This window comes from Rattus norvegicus, chromosome 8 (genome assembly GCF_021556685.1).
Source record: "Rattus norvegicus strain SHRSP/BbbUtx chromosome 8, alternate assembly SHRSP_T2T, whole genome shotgun sequence".
NCBI classification, from domain to species: Eukaryota; Metazoa; Chordata; class Mammalia; order Rodentia; family Muridae; genus Rattus; species Rattus norvegicus.
Window position 1 is genome coordinate 110490240 of NC_141541.1, and position 27998 is coordinate 110518237.

A 27998-nucleotide genomic window follows, 5' to 3' on the forward strand; every position below is an offset into this window, starting at 1 on the left:
CCCACCTGCCTCATTTGTGCCTGTGAGGGCTCTAAGAAACCCCAAGCATCTTTGTGTGGAAAATGCATTAGGAAGCATGAAATCTATTGGAAATCTAATGAGACCAGAATAGAAAAAGAAAGACAAATTCAACTTCTTTCTCGTGTAGTGTTGGCTTTGATGCTGCTCCCGGGAGCCTGAGAGTGGGCAGGGCTCTTTGTGCTCAAAAGTGGCCTGCATGAAAGTCAGCAGACCTGAGTTTGCCTTCATGCCAGCTCTGGCCCTTTGGTGGTGGCAGACAAACCTAGCTTTGGGAGTAAAACAGAAAGTGTTTCATACCCTCTGCCTGTAATGGGTTCTCCCTGATTTCAAACGCCCACAGGGGAGGGTGGCTGGGTCCCCTGCTGCAGAGGGAGCCTTACCTTCTTCATGCCCAATAGATGGTGCTAGACCCTTGAGCCACTGGATCTGCTGAGGGACTCAAGGCTCCTCTAATGTTTGAGCCCATTGGCACAATGGTTACAACTAGCAGCCTGAGAGTACGTTCTACGATTGGATGGCTGCCAGAGTGAAAATTTTCAAGCCAGACCAGAGAGTGGGGAGGAGAACCCCAGAAAGAAAGAGACAGGGAGAAGCACTGTGGTACTGCCTACTCTCCTGTCCTCTGGGCTTCAGAAAGGAGTTTAAAGATAGAGAAGAAAACAGTTTCCCTGGATGCAGGATAGAAGACAGGCTTCTCCAGTACCTGCCTGCAGTGGATCCCTGCACCAACAGCCCCCTTCTTCAGACCTGTGCAGAAGAACCTCACATATGGACCCAAAGACAGCTGTCTGAGCCATAGGTGTCTGTCTGCACCATAAACGTGAGGGCAAGCATCCTCTATGGGTATGCCAGGCTTGCGTTGGGCCTTTACCTACATGGCCCATGGACAAACAAGGACACAGAAAGACAGGCCTGCACAGGGCAGAAAATTCTCAGTTTTACAAAGCAACGGGGCAGCCTCCACGAGAAGCCATGGAAGATACCCAGGCCTTCTGCCAGCAGGGCAGATGGATGACTGTGTTGGGAAGAGACTGGCTCTACTGAAGCTCGGTCACTCACGGGATGGCTTGGTGGACAGGTCTGTGCCTCAGCGTGCTCATGTGAAGAAAATGAGCATAGTGGTATCAACTCCATGAGATCCCGGCCAGAAGCAACTTGTGCAGATGCTGAGAAAGGTGATGCCCCTCCTCGGGGAGCACTCCCTCCTCAAGGAGCACTTACTTACCCCTTTCCTCGGGGAGCACTTGCCCCCTTCCTCAGGGAGCACTTGTACCCCCTCCTCCAGGAGCACCCCCTTCCTTTGGGAGCACTTGTCCCCCTCCTCAGGGAGCACTTGGTAGTTGTGAGCCAGTGCTGTGACTGACAGGCTCCCCAAATATACAACCCAAAAGGCAAGCTGAAATGTAGGTACAATATGTTCTTTGAAGTATTATGTGTGATCATTTTGGGAAAAACAGATACAAACCAAATGTCCAACGTTAGAGAAATTGTTCAGCAAATGGTATAATAATACCCAAAGGTAGGCAGCCAAATGGGCAGCCATTAAAAAGAAGGTTCTGGATTCAGCTTTTCATATCACCATTTTTAAAAGAGAATGTTAGGTCCAAATTAACATCACCGAGATAAAGAGTGTACACGTGAGCACAAATAGACCAGAATACTGACAGAATTATGGACTTTTTTTTTTTGCCCATTTCTTTATTACATTTAACTTCTCAAATTTTGGGCAGTAGACAACTCTTAATTTCAGGCTAACATTTTAATGTATTTGAGCCAAAATGAAAGCAGAGAGGGAAACCTCGAGGCAAATACGGGGCCTTCAGAAACAGCACCTCCACGGATGGGATGAAACCCATGCAGAGAGGAAAATCGAGTCCTGTGATAAACCTGAGCTTATGAGGAATGAATAATACACAGTGCTGGTGAAAATTGTGTTGTATGTAGAAAAAATGATAAATATGTATATGATGTAAATCTCATAATAAATCTGTGAAAATCTTCTGAGCTAGCATCCATGCAAGCTCACACCAAGAGGTCTGTCTGAGCTGTCCCCAGGTGAGCAGGGCCATCCAACAACGAGGGGGCTCCAGGCAGCTGCCCTCCCTCCTCCGCCGGGGCACAATGTCTTTTGAAGCTCTGGCGGGCACAGTGAAATGCCGACTCAGCACACAGCACCCCTTCCTGGTGGGGACTCAGCACGCAGCACCCCTTCCTGGCACGTCCCAGCGCATTCTCAATTATTCCTCCCTGTGCCTGGCTCTCCAGCTCTCTAGGAGGCTGCATCTCATCCTTTGTCCCATCCCGTTCTGCTCCAGTTCCATGTCAAGCCCCATCTCTCCGTGACGAATCCAGAATTAAGCCCCAGGATTAGGGCTCAATCAAGAAAAGAAATGGTCACTGAACAGGAACAAATTGCTTGCTACACCTTGTTCAGGGGCCTGGCACCCAGCAGTGAGAGTTGTCTCTCTGAGCTCAGGGAACCGTGTGTCAGGCCATAGCCAGTGTAGACGCCCTGTGTCTTCAGTGATGAGTGGGATCACTCTAAAATTAGTTTATAGAATTGAATTGCTCAAAGAGAGTTTTAGAAAAACAGCTCATTTGCCCTTCTCCTTCCTCTTCTCCCAGACCCCCACTGCAGTTGAAGGCTATTCCAAAGTCTATGAGAAAGTCCTGCAGGCCAAATACTCAGAAAGAGCTGAAGCTTAAGAAAGTCACTGGTGGCCGAATTCCTTTGTCTTTGTGGGGAAATCAGTCATGTGAGTGTGTGCTTGTGCATGTGTATACAAATGCATATTCATGTGGTTACATGTGTCTCTCCAGTCCAGAGACAATCTTCTGTGTCATGTCTCAGGATGCTGGTTTTTTAATTCTACTTTTTTTTGAGACAGGGTCTTTCATTGGCCTGCAATTTGCCAATTGAGCTGTCCAGTAGCCCCAGGTTTCTACCTGTCCTTGCCCTCCCTATGCACCGCCATGACCAATCTCCCAATCTCCCAATCTCCCAATCTCCCAATCTCCCAATCTCCCAATCTCCCAATCTCCCAATCTCCCAATCTCTCTCTCTCTCTCTCTCTCTCTCTCTCTCTCTCTCTCTCTCTCTCTCTCTCTCTCCCTCTCTCTCTCTCTCTCTGTGTGTGTGTGTGTGTTTGTGTGTGCGCACGTGTGTGTGTGTGTGCACGTGTGTATGTGTAGGTATGTTCACATGCCAGCATGTGTGCATGTGTCTGCACAGAGCATGTATGGCTACATGCATGTGTATGTGTGTATGTGTGTGCAAATGTCAGTGTGTGTGCATATGTGTGCATGCCTACATATGTGCATGTGCATGGATATGCTCATGCATCTGTGAATGTGTGTGTGTGTGTGTGTACTGTGAACGCATGTGTGGATATGTGTATTTGTGATGTGTGTGCACAGATGTGTGTATGCATGTGTATATGTGTACGTGTGTACACGTGCCAGGATGTGTGTGTGTGTGTGCATGCATGTGCGTGTGTGTGTGTGTGTGTATGTATATGTGTGTGTAGATACGGAACTTGAGTCTTCATGCTTACAAAGTGATCACTTTACCACTGAGTCATCTCTCTAGCCTAGTTTCTTGCTTTTATAAAATTGATACTTACAACTGATTAGGTTCCTCCCACATTCTGGGAAATTTCTTGCTTCTATCCAAGTCTACTGATTTACACGTTTATTCTCTCATAAAATATATTTTCATGAAAACATCCAGAATAGTGTTTGACCAGAATATCTGGACACTGCATCTTGCCGTACTGACACAAAAGTTAGCCAGCACCTCACTATTATATTTTTATAAGGTTTCTTCATGAGAAAGAGAGAAGATCTTCAGTAATCCCCTGTTTTGGCCTAGAGCTGGCAAAGCCTACACTCAAATTCAAGCCCTGTGACTGAACGCCATTATCTTTCCACTCTTCTCCCTTTAAATCAGAAGCAAGCAAATGTTGTTCTCAGTTCCTTGTTCTCTTTCTTGCCCGTTTACTCTGCCCTAGAGGTTTCCAGAGCACAGCCCAGGCCAGAGACCATATTGAAAAAGACATCCATCACGATGCCCAGCTCCACAGAGTTCCTGGAAACACTCTTTCCACACACACCGGGGAAGCAAGCCTGTCCCAGCACACTTGCCCACTTGGCTCACTTCACATTCTGGCCTTTACACACAAGAACATTCCGAGCTCCTCTGTGCCTGGGTCTGAATATTGTTTAGCTCTCTCTACAACGAGCTGGAGTTTTCCTTCTAGATGCACAAATAGAACCAACCCTCCCTTCCTAAGACAGATCAGCACAGTCCTGGCGAACGGCATGTGCTCGTCCCTGAGGATAGCCCATATGAAACCATTCACATATAACCTATAGACACCACATGATCACATGGCTAAAGAAAGAAATCAGTTTACCTCTTCTTGGCCAGACCTCCCCTCTATTGGTGTTCTGTCCTCCACAACAGAGACTTTCCTCCCTCTCCATGGATGAGAGTGAAAGATGGCCTTATTATAAACATTCAGAAGTGATTTGAGAAAGTGACAGCATCTTTTAGAGCAATGAGGTGATGCATCCAGACTGCCTTCTCTGCCGTTTAACTTCCTGACAGGAGGCTCAGAACGTGGGGAGATTGATTGTCCTGCACGAAGTCAAGTAAATAAATAGCAATGCTCAATGCAATCGTTTTCCATATTGCCTCATCAAAGCCCACACAGTTAAAGCCATTTATGAATTCCGTAGGTCCTTCCTCTTGTCATCTTTCCAGCATGCCGCTCTCAAAGATGCCTTTAGGTGGGGAGAAATAGGAGAAGAGGTGCTAATCAATCTTGAAGCTAGGATCGGAAACAATTTGGAAGGCAGACAGCTCACTGGAGCCATTCCTAAATTCAGGTCAGAAACCTCCCAGGCACTAAGTCATTAAGAGAATCATAGGTGGATGGATGGGGGGATTTATCATGGGGAAATAGCATCTTTGGGTCCTTTGTGTTGCACTGGATTTATAAAAGAATAAAATAAAATGAACAGGTTTTAGAAGGTGGCTAGGACCCCAACTCAGAGTAAGCATAAGCCACACTGAAATGTTCCTGCCCCTAGAGCTTGGTGGGTTTCTTGCTTCCCTTCCTTTCAGCCATTCTCAAAATGAAGATTGCAGAGCCCCCAGAAGATCAAGGACAGACGGATTCTTAGGTAGGGCTGAAGGACAGACATCTGAATTAGTCTATCTGAACTTAAAATGTTGCCTGAGAGGATGGCTCATTTGAAAAAGTGTTGGCCAGACAAGTGTGAGGACCGAAATTTAGATTCTGAGAATCCACAGAAGGCCACCTCCAATGACATACGTCTGTGACCCTAGTGCCCTATCTCAAGATGAGTCAGACGCAGAGGAACTTCAGAAGTCACAGCTAGTTTGGTGTACATAGTAGCTAAGTGGGAGACCCTATCTCAAACATGGTGTAGACCTTGAAAAACAACAGCTGAGGTTATCCTCTGACCACATGTGTGAAGACACACACACACACACACACACACACACACACACACACACACACACACACAACACCTATACGCAGAGAGGAAAATCTTAAAGATGCACTATGATTTTAATAAATACAAGTTGATTTTTAACTTCCTTTGTTCATTACTTCCTTGGTACCTGGAGCTAGAGTTAAGTAACTTTCCTTACAGATCAACATGGCTGTCTGCACACAGTCTTGATATTTTCCGTACTCTCACACGTGAGTCACTCTTAACTCTAGGTTAGGCTCTCAAATCAGTAAAGCAGGAAAAAGCATGTCTGAAAAACTCGTTACCATGCATCCATGATGGCTTGCTTGCCTCTCTGTATTTTCTTCTCTGATTTGCTATCTGATAATGATTCATATCAAAGTGGATACAAGCAATGGCAACCCAGCTGCCTATGAACCTTCACTTCAAAGGCACTGACTATAACAGTAAAAGGGAGGAGGGAGACAGGCTTCACTCTTAGGATGAGACTCCTTGGGGTCCTATCCTGGGGTTACACTGGAAGCTCACAGGAGAGCCGTATCATGAACAAGACAGTTCAAGCCCTCCCGTCAAGTTATCAAGCAGAAAGAGCACTCAGAACACAGAATTCAAAGTCTTGAAAGTTAGTTCATGAACTGTGATTTCCTAATGGGTAGGAAGCCCGGTTTAGTCACCTCTATGCTCAAGTGGAGCCTAAGTCAAAGTCAGTGCTCAGGACAATCTGATGGACAGACAGATACCCACACCTTTATGAACATAGTTTAGGGTATAGGGGTTCCAAAGCATGGCTCCCCACAAGTACCTGCTGTTCTTAGGATGAAGAAATGGAGTGTAGGTCTCCACTAGCATTTAGACACCGAGACTGTTGAAACAATTTTATATGATAGCCTCTGTCTTAAACCATTTGCTGGGCCAAGGCCTTCAGAAACCATCTGCTTTCGATTACTGTCTCCTGAGATTCAACCACCACAGTATAGAAGTCCAGGGCATGAGGACATGTCCTAAAACAGCCCCAGTTGACTTCTTTGCTAACAGCCAGAAAAACTTCCAGCCCCATGAGGGAAAACATGCCCACAATTACCCCAGCTCAAGCAATCATCTGAGTGCAACTATACAAGGGACAGTCACTAAGAAGGGCTGAGCTGAACCCAGCAAACTATGGTGAAGAATCGTGGCACTACTCTCGTTCCCATTAATGCCTGTGTCTCATAATAGATCATCAAAACGGACTAAGTGTCTAAAGCTATAACATGAGTCAAAGGTTTAGACAAGCCAATGCTTTTTACAATATCAATAATAAAGTCTGGTTTTACTCCATCTAACTTAGCTGTTGAGTCCAGGAGCTGTCCACTGGTAGGCAATATGAGAAGCATAGATAGAGTTATAAATAGGGTCCTACTCCACTTGGACCCTAAAAGGTCCCAGGGACCACAGAGACCAGAAGTGCCTCCTTTAGAGTCATAATAGAGAGTTGGCTTCAGCGTCCCCATGGAAACAAAGGGCTAGAGTGCTGAGCTCCATGGGTCCATAGCTGCTAGAAACATGCGCTGGTTGATACAGTTTACATAGAAAGCAAGTCAACATGAACCAAGCAGTGGCTGGGCATGTGAGCTGTTCCTAAGATATACACTCCAATGATGAGGCACAAAGCCAGAAGAAACGGAAGTTGCTGGGACCCATGACAGACAGTGAGACGCTTCATACCACACAGGACTGGATCCCCACATATTGGAGCAGAGTGGCAGATGTGGTGACAAGGTGGTCATTCTGCCCCTTTATACTCGACTGCACCCATCTGGGGGGAATTAATTCTGCCACTGTTGATGTTTGGACCTGAGTGCCTTGTTTGGGGAAGGGATGCCCTTGCTCTGTGGAGTATGAACAACATTGTATCCTCCCATCATTACTCAATGCACCCTCTTGTGTGTGTTTGTGTGGTGGCACTCATATTTACACGAATGTGTGCAGGTTCACATGAATGTGTGTGTATGCCAAAGATGAACACTGTTTTCCTCAATCACTATTCACCTTCTTTCTTGAGACGGGGTCTCTCTCTGACCCTAGAGAGCACTGATTCCACTAGATTGCCTGGCCAGTGAGCCCCAGAGATCTCTCTTCTACCTCTTCAGACTGGGGATTAGAAACATGTCCTGAGGTGCCCGAAGTTTTGACTTAGATACTGGCAATCAAACTCAGATTCTTACGTTTGTGTGACAGGCAGTTTCCTGGTTAAGCTACCTCCCAACCCCCTACCTTCCAGTTTTGATCATCGAAACATTTCCAGAAATAAATGTTTGTTAAGGGAAGATAAAAAGAGAGTGAATAAATGAATGACCACACTGGAGATGAGCTCTGGGTGCTCAGGGCAGGAAGAACCAGTTAATGGGTCAGCCAGTCCTCCAAAGGCCCTGAATCTTCAATGGCTCTTGCTGGCTATGCAATCTGACGCTTTTCCAATTAGCAAGAAGATTTGCCGATGCCAGTGGACCTTTAATAGGGTCACCGGAATGGGTCCGCTGATAAGCCAGGCCTGTGAGGGTGACACCAGGAAGCTCAAGCACCTGTCTGCCAAGGCGCTGATTCGGTCTCTTTGTCAAAGGCTCAATGTGGAATGACAGGATCTCAACTTCTGTCTCCTCAGCTGACATCTGCAAAGGTCACTTGCTCTAATTTGCCTGGCATTCCTCCTCTCTTGACCCTTCTCAAAACTGTCACTTCATTTCTTCCTGCTCCAACCCCATCAAGCCCTCCCCACCAAGCTCACCCCGGAGTTCACTGGGCTGTTGTGTCCTGTTGCACACTAAGACGGTTTCAGTGCTTCTTCAGAGATAAAGGTCAACGGACTTCCACAAAGGAGGGAAGAAGAAATGAGAAGCCTTGGGGACCTGGGTACACACTGTCCTTCCACAATCTCGTGTGGCTTTCTACCCCTTCTAATTCAGTCACACTCATTATCTTGAGCTTAAAGCCACAGAACATGGGTAAAGGTTATGCACATAGGCAAGAGAGAGAATTGGGTGAGACAAGTAGACAGAACATAACCAAATCTCCCTCCATTTAAAATGAGGGACACACTGCTTCCTAAGTGTTTAAGCCTCACTACCAAGCATTGCAGAGCTATCTTACATGACCTGTCAGTAGCCCATGGACTCTAAGTGATAGTCTCCATGTTAGAGGAGAACGAAAGGTAGTTCGATATCCTTGAACTCTGGGGACTGCAGGTCTTCTGGAGGGCTTGTCAAGACACAAATTGTTGGGTCTACACCAAAGTTTCAGACTCTGAAGGTCTAGCCTGGTGTCAGGAAAATCAGCACTGCTCACCTAGATTATGAGAGCCTTAGACCAGAAAGCAAGACTTCACCAGATGATGGACACCAGGAGGCAGACCAGGAGCTACACACCTCTGGTATCAGAATCTAGGATCTGAACCTGTAAGTCAGAAGACCTCAATTTGTATAGACAGAAGGACAATCTAACATCCAATTCATTAAATATGCATTAAGCAAGCCCCACCTGCCCAGCCACATCCTTGTTCATGAAGACACTAAAGGGAGAAGTCACCTTTAAGGACCACATATGGCTAACTAGAGACGAATCACATAAATATTGTGATACATAATGGCAACAAAGTACCAAAGGATGTATGGTTTAGATAGAATTGTGGTCTGTTCATAGAGAAGTAGGTCAGTAGCTCTCAAACAATTGTAGTTCCATGGCTACTTTTGACTCTTGAAATTTCTGAGGACACTAATAGTTGATTCATCACATAGGAACACACACACACACACACATACACACACACAAATAGTTTTAATGAGCATAATTTTGTCTTTAAAAGCAAACACGTAGTATGTTGTGCCTATATCAACAAAAGGCAGCTAGATCTCCACTGCCTTTGCACTCAAACTGACCATATATGAATTATATGACTGAATTATATGAACAAAGGTTACTTCAGATGTGCAGATAGCAAACATGAGGTGCTAGGAAGCCACCTAAGGTCACCCTGGGTATTCTTTGATGTTGCCACAAAACTTGGTGAGCTAAGTTGAAATAGGGGGTCTCAAGCCTAACCAAGTAAATCTTTGCATTGTCACATTTCTAACAACCTCCACCCATTTTGAACTTTGAAGGAATTCTTACTCGTGTTTTATTTGGTCACATTATATATAAGTCAGTCCATAAATACAAGAACTCGGAGTTACGCAGATCTTCTGAATGCCTGATGCATAACATTGTAAAACTGAGCTGGGGGTATGGTTCAGTTGGTAAAGTGCCTGCCTAGCACACACTGGGTCAAAGGTTTGATTCTTAGCACTACATAAACTGGGTACACCTCTAATCCTGGCACTTGAGAAGTAGGGTCCCGAGGATCAGAAATTCAAGGCCATGCTTAGCTATGTAGAGTTATAGGTCAGCATGGGCTACATAAGACTCAGTCACAAAAAGTGACAGTACTTGTTTACTGAAACATAAACTTATATTTTAAGCCTCAAAATTAATCGGTGGCAGCTCTCGTAATGAAGAGTCCTTTCTTCAATTTTCAAGAAAAGATCTATAAATCAGGATAGTTTGTGTTTTGTTATTACTTTAAGTAAAGGTAGTGTTCTGAGGGTAGGGAGATAGCTCAGTGGGTAAGAACTGGTACAACCAGGAGAACATGAGTTCAGACCCCCAGTACCCATGAAAAGGGCCGATGTGGCTACAAGTTCACTTATAATCCCAGAGCTATAGGGAGCAGAGACAGGGGGCTTGCTGCCACCAACATAGCTTCAGGTTCGGTGAGAAATCCTATCTAAGAGGAATAACTGGAAAAAGATAGAGTTAGACACCTAAAATCCTCCTCTTGCCTCCACACATGCATGCAGGCGTAGGTATACACACACAGAGACACACACAAGGAGACACACACACACACACACGCGCTCATACACACACACTCTCACGCACACAGAAACACAAACACAAGCACACATTCACACACACAACATAGACACACAGGTACACACAGACACACACAGAGAAACACACAGACAAATACACAGACAAACAGACATACATACACACACGAAAACACATACACACAAAAAGGCAAGCACAGACACAGAGAAACGACACACACACACACACACACACACACACACACCAGAGAGACATACACAAAGAGAGACACACACAGACACACAGACATACAGACACACACAGAGACAGACACACAAAGAGAGACACACACAGACACACAGACATACAGACACACACAGAGACAGACACACAAGGACACAGACATACACAAAGGCAAACACAGACACACACACACAGAGAGAGACATACAGACACAGCCAGACACACACAGACATACACACACAAGGACACAGATATACACAAAGGCAAACACACACAGACACACACAGACATACAGACACAGCCAGACACACACAGAGACACACAGAGACACACACACAAGGACACAGACATACACAAAGGTAAACACAGACATATAGACACACACACAAACACACACACACGAAGACATAGACATACACAAAGACAAATACACACAAAGACATACACACAAAGACAAACACAGACACAGACACAGACACACAGATACACACACACACACACACGTACACAAAAAGACGTATTCACCTTGCAATTCAAGTGCTCAGCTTAAGGCAGTTCGGACACTCTAATATGCAGTGGAGGCCCTTATCAGCACCCAGCGTTTTATCATAAAGAAAATTAAAAGGCTTCAGGATGGGGATTTCATCAAATCGCCAACTCTGAGCAGTTCATTAAAGTAATTCTTAAGTGATTGTGCCTTTTATTGTATCTTATTTTATTTTAGTTGAGTGGCAGGAGGCAGAGGACATGATGGCCGCCAGGTCACTTTGATGCCACTGGAGACTAGATCCTAGTCAGTCAGCAGCAAGCTTTCTCTCAGTGCTTTCTGCACCATCCACACAAATATGAGCACAGAGGGCTCAGCAAAGGCATCTCCAAGTGTCCTTAGGAGCTCCGGAAAGTTCTCCAGTGCTTCCGTGGGTCTGTCTTTCATACCTACTACGCTATCAAAGCGTCACATTCCTCTGCATTCCTCGGGCAGCACTAACAACCACTTAGCTTGTTTAATGCCTCAAAATATTAAAAGCACAAAGGTCAGAGTGGGGGAGAAAAAATACATTTAGGGAAAACCCATTTCTGTATTGTAATGCATGAGCTAAGAATATAGTCGAATTAAACAGGGAGCTTAATTTAGCTTAAATGGCATCACTTTAAAAACAGCCAAATGTGTTCAGACATTACAGACCTAATTAATATGTTTTCTAGTAATAATCAGTACCATTTATCAAACATTCACGAAGGGCTAGGCATTGTGCAGAAGACCTTTGCCTACATTATCTTGTTTGATCTTTTCAACAACCCCAGGTAACAAGCACAATTACCTGAATTTCCAAAGACTCAGAGGCAGCGGGAGTGAGGAAAAGCAACCCATACTAATCAAGAGGGATACAGAAGCAGATCTCAGATTGAAACCTGGGTTCTACCCAACCGGAAAATCATGTGTTTACCTGCATTCGTATGTGTATGTGTGTGCAGATGTGTGTGTGTGTGTGTGTGTGTGTGTGTGTGTGCAGCTGAGTGTGCATATGCGCAAATACGAGGATATCTGTTGAGGCCAGAGGAAAGCATATGGTGGCACTCATGAGCTACAGCAGCTTCCAGGAGAATGTGCTCCCACACCATAGGCTCATATATGAATACTCATTCTGCAGTTGGTAGAACTGTTTGGGGAGGATTAGGGGGTGTGGCCTTGTGGGAAGAGGCTTTGAGATTTTAAAAACCCATAGTTCTCTCTTTCTCTGTGTCTCTGTCTATTTGCTTACCTGTACCTCTACTCTCCTCCGTTTCCTCTCCTTTCCCCCTCCCCCCTCTCTGCCTTGTGCTTCATCAGATAAAAGCTCTCACAGCTACTCTAGTGCCATGTTTGCATCTCCCTGCTTGCTGCCGTGCTCCCCAACATGATGATCATGGACTCTCTGCTCCCCTCTGGAATCATAAGCCCCAAATTAAATGCTTTTATCAGTTGCCTTGGGCACACCTAGCTGCCTGCTACCATATTCCCCACCATGATGGTCATGGACTCACCCTCTGAAACTATGAGCAAACTCCCAATTAAATGCTTTTTCTTATAAGTCGTTTTGGTCATGGTGTCTCTTCAAAGCCATAGAAAGATAAATACATTTTTTTTAAGTTTGGTTTCTACTGCTGTGATAAAACACCGTAACCAAAACCAGCATGGAGAATAAATTGTTTATCTCAGCTTACTGTTGGTAGTCCATTCCGAACAGTAATCGAGGCAGGCACTCAAGGCAGGAACCTAAGGCAGGAAGTGAAGCAGAAGCCACAGAGGGGTGCTATTACTGGTTTGATTCTTTTAGCTTGCTAGGTTTCCTTTTTTTATATACCTCTGGACCACCTTTAGAGGACAGCACTGTTCATAGTGGCCAGGGCCCCTTCACATCAATCATCAATTAATAAAATGCACTGCACCTTGCCTACAGGCCAGTCTGAAGAGGCATTTTTTTTTCACCTAAGGTTCCCTCTTCTCTGAAGATTCCAGTATGTGTCAAGTGGAATAAAACTAACCAGCACACCCTCATCCATGCTTCTCTTTGAGAGAGTCTTACTTTTTGAGAGAGGCCAGCAAGCCCTAGAGGTCTGCCTGTCTCCACTCCCCAGCTGGGGGACTGCAAGCTTACCATTATGAAAAACTTTATTAAGGGAGGTTCTACGGACTGAATTCAGATCCGATTCAAGCCCTTTATCAACTGACTAGCTCGGTGGCCCTGAAACTGTGCTCTTGACCTCCGCTCTGCTGCACAAGCCCTGCTCACATCTCATACTGAGATAGCTCGCTCTGTGAGTCAAGACTCGATACCAATACCATCTTTATCCCTAGGGCCTGGTACTTGATGGATGCAGGTAGAGCTGCTCATCTCTAAGAAAGCACAGCTTGGTCACACGTGCACACCATTCAGGATATGCTCCATCTTCCTTTTGTCTGTTACACTGATAATGGTGGCAACAGACTCCCCACAAACCATGCTTGTGACATAAGTAGAAAGTCCTGCCCCTTGACATCCTGGGGAGCTACAATAAACAGATCTCTCTCTCTCTCTCTCTCTCTCCCCTCTCTCCCTCTCTCCCTCTCTCCCTCTCTCCCTCTCTCCCTCTCTCCCTCTCTCCCTCTCTCCCTCTCTCCCTCCCTCCCAACCTCCCTTTCACCCTCCCTCCTACCTCCTACCTCCTCCTCCCTTCCTCTAGTCATTTGAAAGTGAGCCAAATTCCATTTTAATTAGAGTCAGTTTCTTGATGAATTCTCTGCTTGGACATGCATTATACAAACTCTACCTGTCAATCAGTTACTATGCTACTTGCTCTCATGAGCCCAGCCTTGATAGTTAAACCATGGCTGAGTAAAGAGCTCAGAAGACACCACGAACAGGAGTGGCGTGGGAATCACTGAGAAGCCACCATAGCCTGACCTGCAACCTCTACCACACCGTCTGCTGCATTGCGGAATAGGTACCCCTGCCTCTTCCTGCTTCTTCATTCCCAAGCACTAGCTTAAGAAAGAACTTACAGGTCAGTCTAAGATATGATATTCTTGCTAGCACAAAGGCATGATCCAGCCAGGGAAAGATAAAGTTCTATGAATACAAAGACTTCCATCCAAAGAAGCCATGCAAAGAATGCCCTTGCAGAATGGAGCTGGAATAGGACCTTCTATGGGAGGAGGAAGGGGCAGTCAAAACAAGGAGTTCTCAGGCCACCCACAAAGCAGACACTGAGAGAGGTACTTCTCCATACAGGGTGATTAGGGAGGACTCCTGGAGGAGGGGTAAATCAGGAGATGGTGTGTGACAGCCTAGGGAGGAAGGAGAGCTGTAGATGGTGGGTCTTCATGCAAGCCTCAGCCTCAGGGGCATCATGCATCCTGAGGGGAGCTTCTCACCCTAAGAGAGGTCACTGGCACTTCAGGGAGCCCTACTCTAGCCTCAGCTTACTCTTATGTACGAACTTGCAAAAGACATGAGAGAAAATTACCAAACTCTCATTAGGGGGTCAAATATCCCATACTCCTTTTGGAATAAATAGAGGTCATAAGCAAGAGGATGCAACCCTGCAAGCAGGCAGTGGGCTTTCACAAGTGTAATGTAGAAGTCTAGCATTTGCTTGCTATGGGAAGCTGTCCAAACGATTAAAGAAGAAACCTTGGGGCATAGGTCATGAGGCTTCTCTCCATCATTTCGGGGATGTACTAACTACTTGGGTGATCAAGAAAAAAAGAAAACAAGAGGGCACCTGGCCCACCTAGGTGCAAGGACTTGCTCCTGAGTAAATAGTCACCCCAGAGAAGGCAAAGTCAGTAAATGCTGCTCAGTGACCAAGACCCTGAACCAGCACAGCAAACAAAGATGCCATCAGCAGAGATGAGGGACTTGCCTAGCAAACACACAGGACACGTAGTCCAATGGAGATTTCAGACTCACCGTACAGAGCCCTTTTTGTATGTGTGCTCCAAATATTGCATGGGATACATACGAAAATGTATCCCTTGTGTGAAACCCACTTGGCACTGCACCCCCAAATCCTGAGTTGGCTACTCAATCCCTAATGCAAGTGTCCAGAAGAGCTTGAAGGGAGATGGCTCAGCCTCGAGGGTCTCTATCCTCAGGGTCAGATTTATGGTGTTATTGTGGGAGTTAGATTCTTTAAAAAGGAAACATCGGCTCTCCCTCTTGCTCCCATATAAGCCACTAAACACAGCAGGAAGGACCAGATGTAGCTACTCCCTCTATGCCTCTATGCAAGATGTCCCAGCTTCTAGATCTCTGAGCCAATAAACTTCTATTCATTATAGCTGGTCCCGTCTCTGCTGTTCTGTTAGGGCAGCATGAAGCAGACCAAGAGTCAGGGATAGACATACTCCCAAATATCAATGGAACTAGACATCCTGGATTTGATCTGAAAAACCTCTCCTTGGCATCTCAAATCTGATGCTTCAGGTGTTCGGATTCTTGCCTGCAGAACCTGACAGTCCGGACCCTCCTCATCCTCTTCCTAGAGCCTGTTCAGGGATAGTGGGGGAAAGGGAACATCTTGAGGTTCTTTATAAAAGAGTCAGGATGGGCTATTCACATCTGAGGAAATGACTTCAGAAAAGACCATGAACCCCAGTACCACAACCTATTTCTCCACTGGCCATATAAAACATACCCAGCACTTCAAAACACTGAGTGTGCGTGCCCCACCCCCACCCTGCTTATTTGTCTAAACCCCAGAAGCCCCAGGAAGGGGCCTCAGGCAGTGGAGCCCATCTCTTAGCAGCAGCCCCCCTTTTCTGTCACAAAAGAAAATCCCCTAGGAAGGTATTCATTAAGTAAAGTCCTGCCTGAGCCTTTCCTAAGGGGCTCTGGCATTCTGCAGCTGGCCACTGCTAATCCCCATCAAATTCCAATGCTATAGGAAGAGGAAGGAATTATAGATGTAAAATTGTTATCATGAGGATTCAGGCGGATTTCTCCTCGTCACGCTACTAAGAAGAATGCCTTTCGAATACAGATAGAGTGCCTTGCAGTTTAGAAAGGGCCCTCCTTTGCATTGTCTTTGGGGCTGGGCAGAGCAGTGACCTGTTAGGGCAGTGACATTCTTCTCTGAGCCCTTGTAGCTCCTACCTCAGGATTACTTATCACTGTGGCTTGGCCAGGCTATGTCACCCAAGTAGTGATTAGTCACTAAGGTCTCAAATGGCTACCTCAGTCCTCGCACCTTAGTTCAGGGAGGATCAGAAGAGGAGCAGGATTGTAGGAGGCGGCATATGAGAGGTCTATGACAAGCTCAAACAAAGACCACCGTCTAAAGCGGGGTGAAGCCTGACTAGGAGGACATCGAACGAACTGTTCTAACCTTAACGTCAGAATTCCTGAGACTCAGAGTTAGGGAGGTGGCTCTGACAGTGAAGGGTTCAAGCATAAGAACCTGAGTTTGGATCCCCGGGACCTACATAAAATCTGAGGACAGCTAAGCATGTCTGTCAACCAAGTACCTGGGGTGTGGAGACAGGACGGCCCCCGGGGATTGCTAGGCAGCTGGTTGAGTAAGTGAGCACAAAGTTGAGTGAGAAGCCATGTCTCAAATAACAACTGGGAAGAATGACTGAGGAAGACACCAGAGGCTGACCTCTGGCCTTCACAAATGCATCTGTACACATAGGAGCACATTCATCCATGTACACACACACACACACACACACACACACACACACACACAGAGCACATGCATTCATGTACACATACACACACACAGGAACACATACATTCATGTACACATACACACACACAGGAACACATACATTCATGTATGTAATACACACACATACACATAGGAGCACATGCATTCATGTATACACACACATAGGAGCACATGCATTCATGTACACACACACACATAGGAACACATGCATTCATGTATGCAATACACACACATACACATAGGAGCACATACATTCATGTATATAATACGCACACATACATACACATACACACACAGACATAGGAACACATACATTTATGTATACAATACACATACACACACACACACATACACATAGAGAATACATACATTCATGTATACAATACACACACACACACACATACACACACACACACACACACCAGGTAGTATGAAATCCATATTTTACCTGTGTTCCTCATGGCATGTTCATAACAATACAGTAAGCCCATGTGTGCCACAGACACAATGCAGCATTCTGATTTGTTCAACCACCCCTTTCTACCAAGTTTGGGGAACACCCACCAACAGAAAGATCTAGATGGTCCAGGAATGCATAAGGACTGATCACATACACTGTCTGGACTGCCATTTCCCTGTTAATAAACAGCTTGGATCTACATGATTTCTAAATCCTTGATGTTGGAAAGTAACACCAATGACCTTTAAAAGCCAAATCCATGCAAAAGCACCCATCTTCTCTCTTACACACCTAAAGGGAGTACCTTTTTTTTCCCTACAAAACATCTGTCCCTGTGGGACAGCTCCCTGCTGGCTGGAACTGTTCCCAAGTTTTGAGGCCAAGACCATGGAGTATTCTATCAAATCCTCCCCTGAGGCCAGAGTCTGATCCCAGCGTCCCTCCTGCCTTGTGGAGATTTGAAACATGGAATACATGTCTCATTCCTTGTGCATCTGGAGTAAGGAGATTGAGTCTCGGACCAGTTTGCTGCACTGAAAATCTTTGTTTTGCTTCCAGGCCTCGGCTCTTGTTCTAGCCCCTCGGCACATGCAATATTTTTTTTTATTGCTGAACCTGGCCTGAGGGTGGCTGCATCCCACGACAGGATGCTCCCATCCCCTTCCTGCTTCTCCCAACTACAGAGTAATAATCCATACTCTTGTCTATGGTCTACTTTCCATTCTCAGCTCTGTCTCTGACCAGTTGGCCTGGATTCATGTCTGAATGACTCAGTGTGGGAAACAGAAAGCTACCCTAATGGCCATACCCTGACTGAACATTTAAGCCCCACTGGTATGCAAACCTGTATTCTCCCAAATCCCACCTATGACTTCCCTGTTGTGTATCTCGATTTGGCTCCATGATGCCAGCAGCAGAGCCCACAATTCTATAGTTTCCTAAGTCAGTATAGAACTCTACTGATCAGGGGGTGGGAAGACCTACTCCGAGTCTAAGCAGCAATGCTGAGAAAAAGAGGGGCCAAGAAATCAACTGTGTCTGAGCCGAGTCGGGAGAACCTACACGTGTAGTGACCTGGCCCGTGTAGGAGACAGTAGCACTTAAGCTATGCACTTCTGAGGAAGCCCATCCAGGGCCATTTCAGGGCACAGTAACCTGCAAACCTCAGAATGCCCACAAACTGCTGAACATGGTGATAAGCAGCCAAAAAAAAAAAATGGCATCAGGATCTGCACCCTCCATCCTGACCAGTCTGAACAAGTGTGTACTGGTTCTTCTTCTTCCTCGATCATGTATCCCAGTGTCAAGTTCAACTGATTGCAGAGTATCAATGTCAAATGATAGATAAATGTCCTGAGACTGTTGCTCTCTGTGTCTCTCTCCAGTTCTTCTTTGCAGCTGGGTGGCACTGGGCTGCTCTCCCTGACGTCACCCACCAACCAGTAGCTACAGTGTGACCAGGAGGCTCCAGTCCTCCTCAGAGAGTGTTCCATCAGCTTCACCGTGCTACCCACGCCAATGATCTCCAGGGCCTTCTTCACCCAAAGGTGTTCTCCTGGGGCGTCAGGAGTAGCTTCTCTTCTTGGCTCTGTCTTCAACAGTTATGCTAATGGGGGCAGCTATTAGGAAGTACTTGGTAGACATCTACGGAAATAAGTGAATAAATGGAAAAGTGAAAGGAACAGAAAGAGGGAAAGCAGGGAGGGAGGACTATGATGGAGATACAGAAATGTATATACATGCATTTTTAGCACACAAAGGACTTGTACCTGGATATACTCTTTCCCTCAGAGTTCACGGCAGGTCACAGGAACCAGCTGCTTCTGCTGCCAGACTTCTCCAGTTGGTGGACAAGCAGAATGCTGGTCGCTTATACACAGAGCTCCCCACCCCCACCTCTGCCATGGGCTGGTTGCCTGGCCCCTGCATGGGCTCAGGGGCTTTGGGGGATGGCTGAAGATTATCCACTAATGGAAAGATGTCTACTGTGGCAGAAAGTACAGGCCAGTGGACAGCAGGTCTCTCGCTGCTGGCCTTTCCCAGCTGGAGGATCCAGATCCCTTGGGAGTAGTCATGAGATGGGCTGTGTTGGTGAACGGGATCCTAGTGGGGTTCCAGGCTGAAGCACACAGCACACTGGGTTTCAGCTTGCTTCTCTAATTAGCCAAGGACGCACTTCCTAGGGTGTACTTTAAGAATAAAGGACCCCCTGATTAAAGGTAATTCACTTTTCCCAGTTCCATTCGCCATCACATGTAATTACTGTAAATACTGGCTTAGAATAAGGAGCATTTTCCTATTCCCCTCTACAAGCCTGGCTTCCCTTTCTATGGCACGAGGCAATGAACTTCGAGCTCTGCAGGTGAAAAGCCAGTTCCTCTCAGGGGAAAGGGACAGCAGACAAAGCCCTCTGGACAAAGGACACCTCAGAGCCTGGAGCAGGGATGATGGCGGGTTGCCACACATCCTCTCTGAGGAGAGAGAAAAAAATGCAGAAGGCAGGAGGATTGTTTGGAACAACCCGTTCCTACTCCAGATGGGCTGCATACCCCCCTCCCCCCACGAGCCGAAAGCCACACGGCTCCAAACCATAATGGGGTGAGAAGAATGAACTCAGAATATAGAAGCAGAGAATGCAAGTCCAGAACTGGCTCTAGGAATATCCGGGGTTGGCTAGCAGCAGGAACAGGGTGAGCCCAGGGGCGACTCGCTCCCCTGCGAGGGTTGCTGCTGAGCACTGGGGCTTTAAGCTGGATTATCACGGAGAAACCACATCCTTCAGCTCTACCCTCCTTCCTTCTGGTCATATTGTCCTACTCAAGCCTAGAGATAAGGGTCTGACTCGAGAGACAGTCCCCAAAGCTCCCAGGTGACATGATGTCATACCAGCAAGTCAGCTACATGGGGATGCCCCCCTTCCCATCTGCTCCCATATTTACAACCCCCATTCGGGGACCTCAGAAAACACCTGCTGCCAGGAGGAGTCACAACAGGTGCTGTGGTGGATTCTCTGTCTAGGGTTGCTGCTGCGACTTGAGATCTTATCTGGTCAGTCAGTAGAGTCCACGATGACTTGACTATCAATTCCCCCAAGATCCATCTGCCCAGATTGCTGCATGCGTTCAAGCAGGGGTTTCAGCCTCTGGTCACCCACCCTTAGCTGACAGCGCATGTCTCTCACAGCACTCCGAAACTGTTTATAGAGATACACAGTCCAGAGGCTGCAGCCTCAGCAGCAGCCTGATCCAGCCTCAGAGGCACACAGGCGCCTCCCCTCTGAGAGCCTCTTGATAAACCTGGCTAGACTTTTAAGCCCACTGCCCCTTGCCCTCCCCGGACGGGAGGTGCATATTTTATGTCCAGCGGAGCATGAAGGTCTGAAGGAGGCAGGCTGACTTATCAGAGATATAAATATACAGCTGAAATTGTGTCAATATTTCTCTGTATAGTGGATTCCGAAAGATGCCCCCTATTTCTCTAGTAAATCATATACATTTAAAGTCCCCAAATACCTAAATATATATTTATCCAATAAATCAGCTCAGCTTTGAAGTGGCTCATTTCTTTTCTGGCAGAAATTCAGGATACAGGATATGGTTGCTAGCCTTGTTTTTCTTTCGAGGGGGGGTGGGGGGGAAGGAGGGAGAGAGAGAGAGAGAGAGAGAGAGAGAGAGAGAGAGAGAGAGAGATCTGAATAATGAATGTTTAAATATTGATGAAGGTTTGACACTAATGCTGTGAGGGATGTTTGGGCACAGTAGCTCCTCCACGGCAGGATGTGCAGGGAGGGGGCAAAGGTGGGGAGCTGGACTGGAACCTCTGGGGGCTCTTCCGGTGACAACATTCCCTGAATCTGTGACGCATTATTGAGTGCGTGGGGAGCTGGAGCAGACAGGCACTGGACCTGGATGGAGTCGTCTCGATGCCACAGGAAATTGTTGATTTATTGGTCTTCATTTCCTGATTCTTCCTCTCAACCCATTTGCAAACAATGTATTCAGAAACTGCAATTTCTCTCTCTCTCTCCTCTCTCTCTTTTTTAAAGCATATTTCCCTAGATATCCTCAAGGATGGTTCACCGCCTCCGTCTTCCTTAGGAGGATATTAAAATCCACGGTGAAGGATGGACTGGTGCCGCATGCCTAATGCTGTGCTCCGTGCACAGTAGGTTCTCAGGCAATGATGATTCCTTTCCTGGAGCCTCCCCTCCCCAAAGCTCGTGTTGATTGTTTTTCTCAGACATGGATCCCAGGAGGCTGAAAACCTTGTCTCTAGAGTCAGGAGGATGACGAACTAATGAATGGGCATACGAACTTGAACAGCTGCCTAGTGTGACTCATGCAGGGCTTTACTGACAGGCAATGTGGGGCTCCTGTGGCTCTAAGAATGGAAGACCGGGGCTTCCAAGGGAAGGCGACCTTTCTCAGGGGCCTATGCTACCCAATCTGCAAGGTGAGCTTGGCTTTGAGTTCTTAGTCTTCCCCTCTGCCTTCAAGTCAATCTCAGAGTATATGATCCCTAACCACCATATTAGAAGAGAAACACCATATCCCAAGCATGTCAGCTCTCATTCTTTGTGTGGGGTTAGGGAAGGATTCCCTTCCCTGCCTCACTGGGTCAGCCTCCATCTTGCAGAAGACGAAAATTAGCCATTAGTGTCAGCTACAGCCACATCTCTGATTCGAATGCACTTCCTGTTGCTGGACCCTCACACCAAAATGATAGTAGAGTTGAAAGGATTTAAATTCTTCCCAGGCTAAAAGAAGTAGGAGACTCAGCACATGGAAGAGTAGACAGAGACTTTGAAGAATTGACACGGTGGGTGCCCTGTGCTCCGGGAGAGCTTGAGACATTCCATCATTGAAGCACCACTCACCAAATCTCAAGTGACTAGAGAAATCAGAGAAGCAGCAAACATCTGAGGGAAGATTCTAGATGTTCTAACCGGCCCAGTGAATGGCTCATGGGTCATCTGGTCACCCTACCACCCAGCAGCAACAGTGGCATCCAGACATAGGTTCTAATCCCTCACTTAGACCTTCAATCACCTTGCCGTGCCTCATGCTGCAACCAGCAGACTGGATGCTCACATAGGCTTGTTGAAGCCTGCCTTCAGACATAGGCAATTCTGCAGGTGGGAGAGAGAGATCTAGACGGAAAATATCCAATCAGGTAACTGAAGGATATGCCTTAAATTGAGATAATGATGCCCCTGAACGGTAGGGAGATAGTACAGAGTTCTGTGAAAGCAAATAGATAATAGTCAGTACAAAACATAGCAGCCCCACGGTTGTAGGGCAGAGCTGAAGATGGGCAAACAGCCTATAAATCCCAGCAGTCCCCTGAGTCATGCTGCTCGCCTGCACTCTCTGAGATTCAGGCAAGAGAATTAGGAATTCATAGTAATTCTCAGCTGGCTACATTGTCCAAAGACTGGGCTATATGAGATCCTGTCTCAAAATAATGATGATGATGATGATGATGATGATGATGATAGAAAAGTAAAATAAATCAAAAATTTAAAAAAACAGAGAGATTTTTTAAATTAGTCTATCCAAGTATTTTCATACCTACTTAAGAAACAAAAGGAAGAACTGATAAAATAAATCAAAGTTTCCCCAAAAGTGTTACAATGAATCCTATCATGATTTAGCATTAGGCTAAACTATCCATTCAGTACCTGGGTACATTTTTAAAAATATTTCTAGATCAAGGAGAATCAAAATTTTCCAAAGAAGAAAATCAAGCCAAATCGAACATAAAATCAGGAAAATCAGATTTTTCCCGGACACCCCAACAGCAGCACTAACACAGCTGTGCCTTCAAATTTCAGAGGAATGGGATTTTTTTAGCTTAGAACTCGTTCCTAGACATTTGTAGTCCAAGAGCAGAGTAATGGTCTCTTCAGACAGGTGAACGTACAGACTGTACCTTCCAAGAACACTTAAAAATAAAAAATCTCTGAAGGGTGCACTCAAGTTAAAAGAGGAACGAGCCATTACAGATGAAGACGTAGACTCAGGAGGAAAAGAAAGGCAGATATGACCGTGCACTCCCCCAGATCTTTAACCCACATTATAATATACAGCAAGACAGGAAATGAGATGGGAGCCGAAGTGTGAATGTGGGTGGGGATGGGTCACCTGGGGTGACTCTTCTGAACCATCCAGGCACTTGTAAGATGGCATTGGTTATTCCTAAACCAATTGAGTTTGTATATAATAATACTAATACTACTACTAATAATAATAATAGGTAGAAAATTACATGAATAAAAACAGGAAATTATTAACTCAATTTTTATGGAAGTATACATCAAGGCAAATAACCACATAACTCTACATGGCTCGGTAATGAAAAATAGTTGCATGGATATGATAATCTTAAGATAATTATGGATTTAACCACAAAGTTAATTACATATATCTATAAATATACATTTATACACATTTGACAAACAAAATGAATATACATTCTGCACTACACATGTCAGAAACTCATATGTAAAAATCAAAATATTGTAGATAAATAGCAGAACAAATGCGAATAATAGATACAGGGATATATAGTCGGAGAGGGGAAACCACATGGAGAGCACAAAATAAGCACACCCTACTCAGCCACCACCAAGGGACTCACACCCTACTCAGCCACCACCAAGGGACTCACACCCTACTCAGCCACCACCAAGGGAGTCAGAAGCCGCCAGCATTTAAACTGATGCCCATTATATTCACACAATTTAGAAGCTTACAGACACAAGGACCAGATAAAGGTTGAGGAACAGGATGGGCTGGGAAAGTCAACGAGAAGCTGATTCGTTGTTATTGTTGGTTTTCTCATTAAAACAAAACAAACTCGCTGAATTCTCTTAATCCATTCTAGGACAAAAATAAAAAGTAATTTAATAAAGAAAAAGCGTCTCTTCCTACAAGCAGGCCCACTGCACCATGAAGGAGGAGAGTGCTAGACAGCCCCTTGGCATGGGGTGAAGCAGGGTTAAAGGGAATGCCAAACACCTGCTTCACTCTGGCTGGGGACCAGCGTCTGCCCTGGGCAGGGGTGATGGCTGTCTGTTTCCTTTTCTACAGAATGGAGTGGGAAAGGTATCAAAGATGGCAGTTTTCGTGGGTTAATTAGAAAACCCCTGTTTGGGGCTAAAATAGAAGAAAAAGTTGGTACAACCACAGCCACGTTAGGGCCCTTTTCATAGAAATACACAGCCATGGGAAGGAATCATTTTGATATTTTCCCCAAGTCTCTCAGATGAATTTGAACAAAGTGACCACTGCAACCACGGGGCGTTCCCACCAGGCCACCCAGTGGAATCTGTTTTGCATTTTGTGCTTCCAGAGGATTTCCAGTTAGGTTCTGGAGTAGACTAGGTGCAGGCCAGAGCCTAAGGGCTCCGCTGACCTTGCTGCAAGCTGAGAGCATGGGTCTAGCATGCCTTGGTAACCGAAAGTGCTGACCATGTGAACTGAGGGATGCAGAGAGGCCCTATCACAGGGCAGCCCACAACAAACCACGTCATTTGGCATTCTGAGTTATGGCCTATGCCTAGGAGAATGACCAGAAACACCAACAGATACATTAAAAAATAGTTCCTGAAAGAAACGGGAATTGTCGTTTAAAGAGCGAGTATGAAAGGGCGCAGGGTGAGAAAATTCACAACAAAGAAGAATGATAGCAAACGGTGGTTATACAGTAAGGCCTGATGCTGTGTCTCCCAGATTCCCGCTAACACATCAGTAAAAACTGGAAATAAAAATGCAAAAACTACAACAAAGACTATAGCTTGACACATGCCGAAACCTTGAGGAACTTTTGCCAGTTATAAAGCCACAGGAGTGGAACCCCAAAACACAGGGAGCAGTTTTCCTAAAACCCTCCTCATCCTCTTCCTCTTCCTCCTCTTCCTCCTCTTCCTCCTCTTCCTTCTCCTCTTCCTCCTCTCCCTCCTCCTCCTCTTCTTCCTCTTCCTCCTCTTCCTCTTCCTCCTCTTCCTCTTCTTCCTCTTCCTCCTCTTCCTCCTCCTCCTCTTCTTCCTCTTCCTCCTCTTCCTCCTCCTCTTCTTCCTCCTCCTCTTCTTCCTCTTCCTCTTCTTCCTCTTCCTCTTCCTCCTCCTCCTCTTCTTCCTCCTCCTCCTGCTCCTGCTGCTGCTCCTGCTCCTCCTCCTCCTCCTCCTCCTCCTCCTCCTCCTCCTCCTCCTCCTCCATTTTCCTCCTTCCTTTCTCCTTGGCCCCAAACATAAAATAAAGCAGGTGTTGTCTCAGCCGTATGTAAAAAAGGCTTCCTCAAACCTTGTTCCCATTGTTGAGTTTCAAAAAAGGATCATTTGGGCAAAACTCCTCCAATCCCACCCGACCCTGGAAATACTTGACAATGAATGTCTGGAGATGATTTGTCCCTCGTCTGAGGGCACAGAGGTTAGTGTCATCTAGTGGGCAGAGGTCTGAGACACAGTTAGACATCTTAGGATGTACGGGGCATTATCTAGAGCAGACTTCTCCAGACCGAAGCCCAGGAGTGCTGAGGATAGGAAAACCCAGTCTACAGCTCAGGACCCAGTTTCTATTTTAAACAATATGAGTGTGTTTCTCCATCAAATTGCATAACCAAATATACGAGTGCCTCAGCCTTCCCTACCCTCCCCCACACACAGGCAAACATACATGTGCACACACACATGTGCACACACACACATACACACACACACACACACACACGAGGGAAAGAGGGTGTGAGGAGGAGGGGAAGAGAGAAAACAAAATGTAATGTACTGATTTTGAACACTGTTATACTGTTTTGTTTTAAGGACTTACAAACCAGTGAATATCTAGATAAGAGGGGAAAAGGACGCTGGAAAATGGTTCAGTAGGCAAAGTATTTGACACGGGAGCCTAAGGACCTGGGTTCAGACCCCTAGTGCCTATGTATGTTCAAACCATGGTCTGTACATCCATGATCAGGAATGTACATCATGTATGTAGCCAAGGATGCACATCAGCAATCACATGTGCACATCTGTAATTGGCTATGCACATCTGTAATCCAGTATGCGCGTCAGTAATCAAATACACACATCTGTAATCAGCACTTGGGAAGTAGAGACAGGGGGGTCCCAGGGGTTGTTGGCCTGCCCCTGCTCTAACCAAATCAGTGAACTCCAGAGAGAGACCTTGGCTCAACAGCTCTGTTTTGATTTGGCATTTTTGTTCTTTATTGTTTGGATTTGCATGTTTTGTTTTGACTGGGGGTGACGAGGGGACACAAACAACCAGAGACAGACTTCCTTCACATCGTGGAGGAGCACAAAGGTACAAAGAGCAGAGTCTGGACAGTGCAGAAGAATGGTGCCCAGGCATTTATACTCAACCAACACACTGTCAAATGTGGAACAACAAAGACATTTCAAAAGATGCATGGACCCTGAAACCACAGCAGGCAGCGCTGGAAGGAACCCTGCACCCATGCAGCGATGGATCTTCCTGAGGAGCATGAGCAGAGGCTGGCTGGAGGTGGGAGGTAAGACCCATGTAAATGCAACATTCTTTATATTATTACTGTAACCAGGGGAGGGCAGCCAGAAACATCTCTCTCTCTCTCTCTCTCTCTCTCTCTCTCTCTCTCTCTCTCTCTCTCTCTCTCTCTCTCTCTCTCGTTTAAAGACATCTCTGCACAGCCGGTACTAATAGTGGGAAAAATCTCAACCACATCAACAACTTTTCTGGATAAATGAAAAATGCCAAAGTGTGACGCAGAAAAAATGAAAACCTTAAGAGGTCTTTTCCGAGGGCAAAACAGGGTCTACCAAACTATATATCAGAGAAACAGCCCAAGGCTGGCTGGCTTTACGAGTGGGATTTTTCAAACATTTAAATAACAGATAACACCATGCTAAATTAACTACTGGATACACTAAAGAATATAAATTTTTCTCTAGCTCATTTTCTGGTTAATACATAATCCTATACCACAATGTGTCAGCATGACTAAAGAAGGACCAGCGTTTACATATGAGGATATATGTGTTCATCTAAACACAAGTGTGGTGGGCCAAACACGGTGCACAAAATGATCAACTCTAACGAGCTAAAGCAGCTCTAAACTTGAAGTTATAGCTCCACAAATATAAATACTTATATTCTTGTCACTTGGTCAACAAGAAGCTAATGTGTTTACCTCAAAACAACAATAATATGATTTTCTTCCCTATTTGTACGAGTAGTGTATATGTTTCACCCAGTTTTCTGTTTTAAACATACACTATTACTAATGGAGGGATATTGGAAGGCAGTTTCATTAAAATCAGAAAGAAAATGAGCTTTTTCCCCTCTCACCGATGCCTTTCCCTCTTTGGGAAGAACAGGCCAAAGCAATCCAAAACGGAACAGAAAAGAGAGACAGAACCATTAGAAAGGAAGTAAGGAATCATCATCGCTTCAGAGAGTATGATTAGAGACACAGAAACTGCAAGGAACCTTCCTGGAAATACCTTATAATTAGAAAACAGAGTTCAGGAAAGAGAGCCATTATGGGGGAGAGGGGACTTTCTGTGAGACCAGAAATAACTAGTTTTTTAAAATCCACTCACAATAGCAATAAAAGACATCAGGAGCAATCAGAGGTATCAGCGTCACCCCGCACGGTGGCGCAGAAATGAAAAAAAAAAGTTAAGAACATAATAAAA

General features: G+C 45.7%; 1 protein-coding gene across 1 annotated transcript in view; it reads right to left on the reverse strand.

The window, feature by feature from the left end:
- The window catches only part of Ephb1 (Eph receptor B1), a 436332-nt gene that overhangs the window by 189228 nt on the left and 219106 nt on the right, over positions 1–27998 (reverse strand).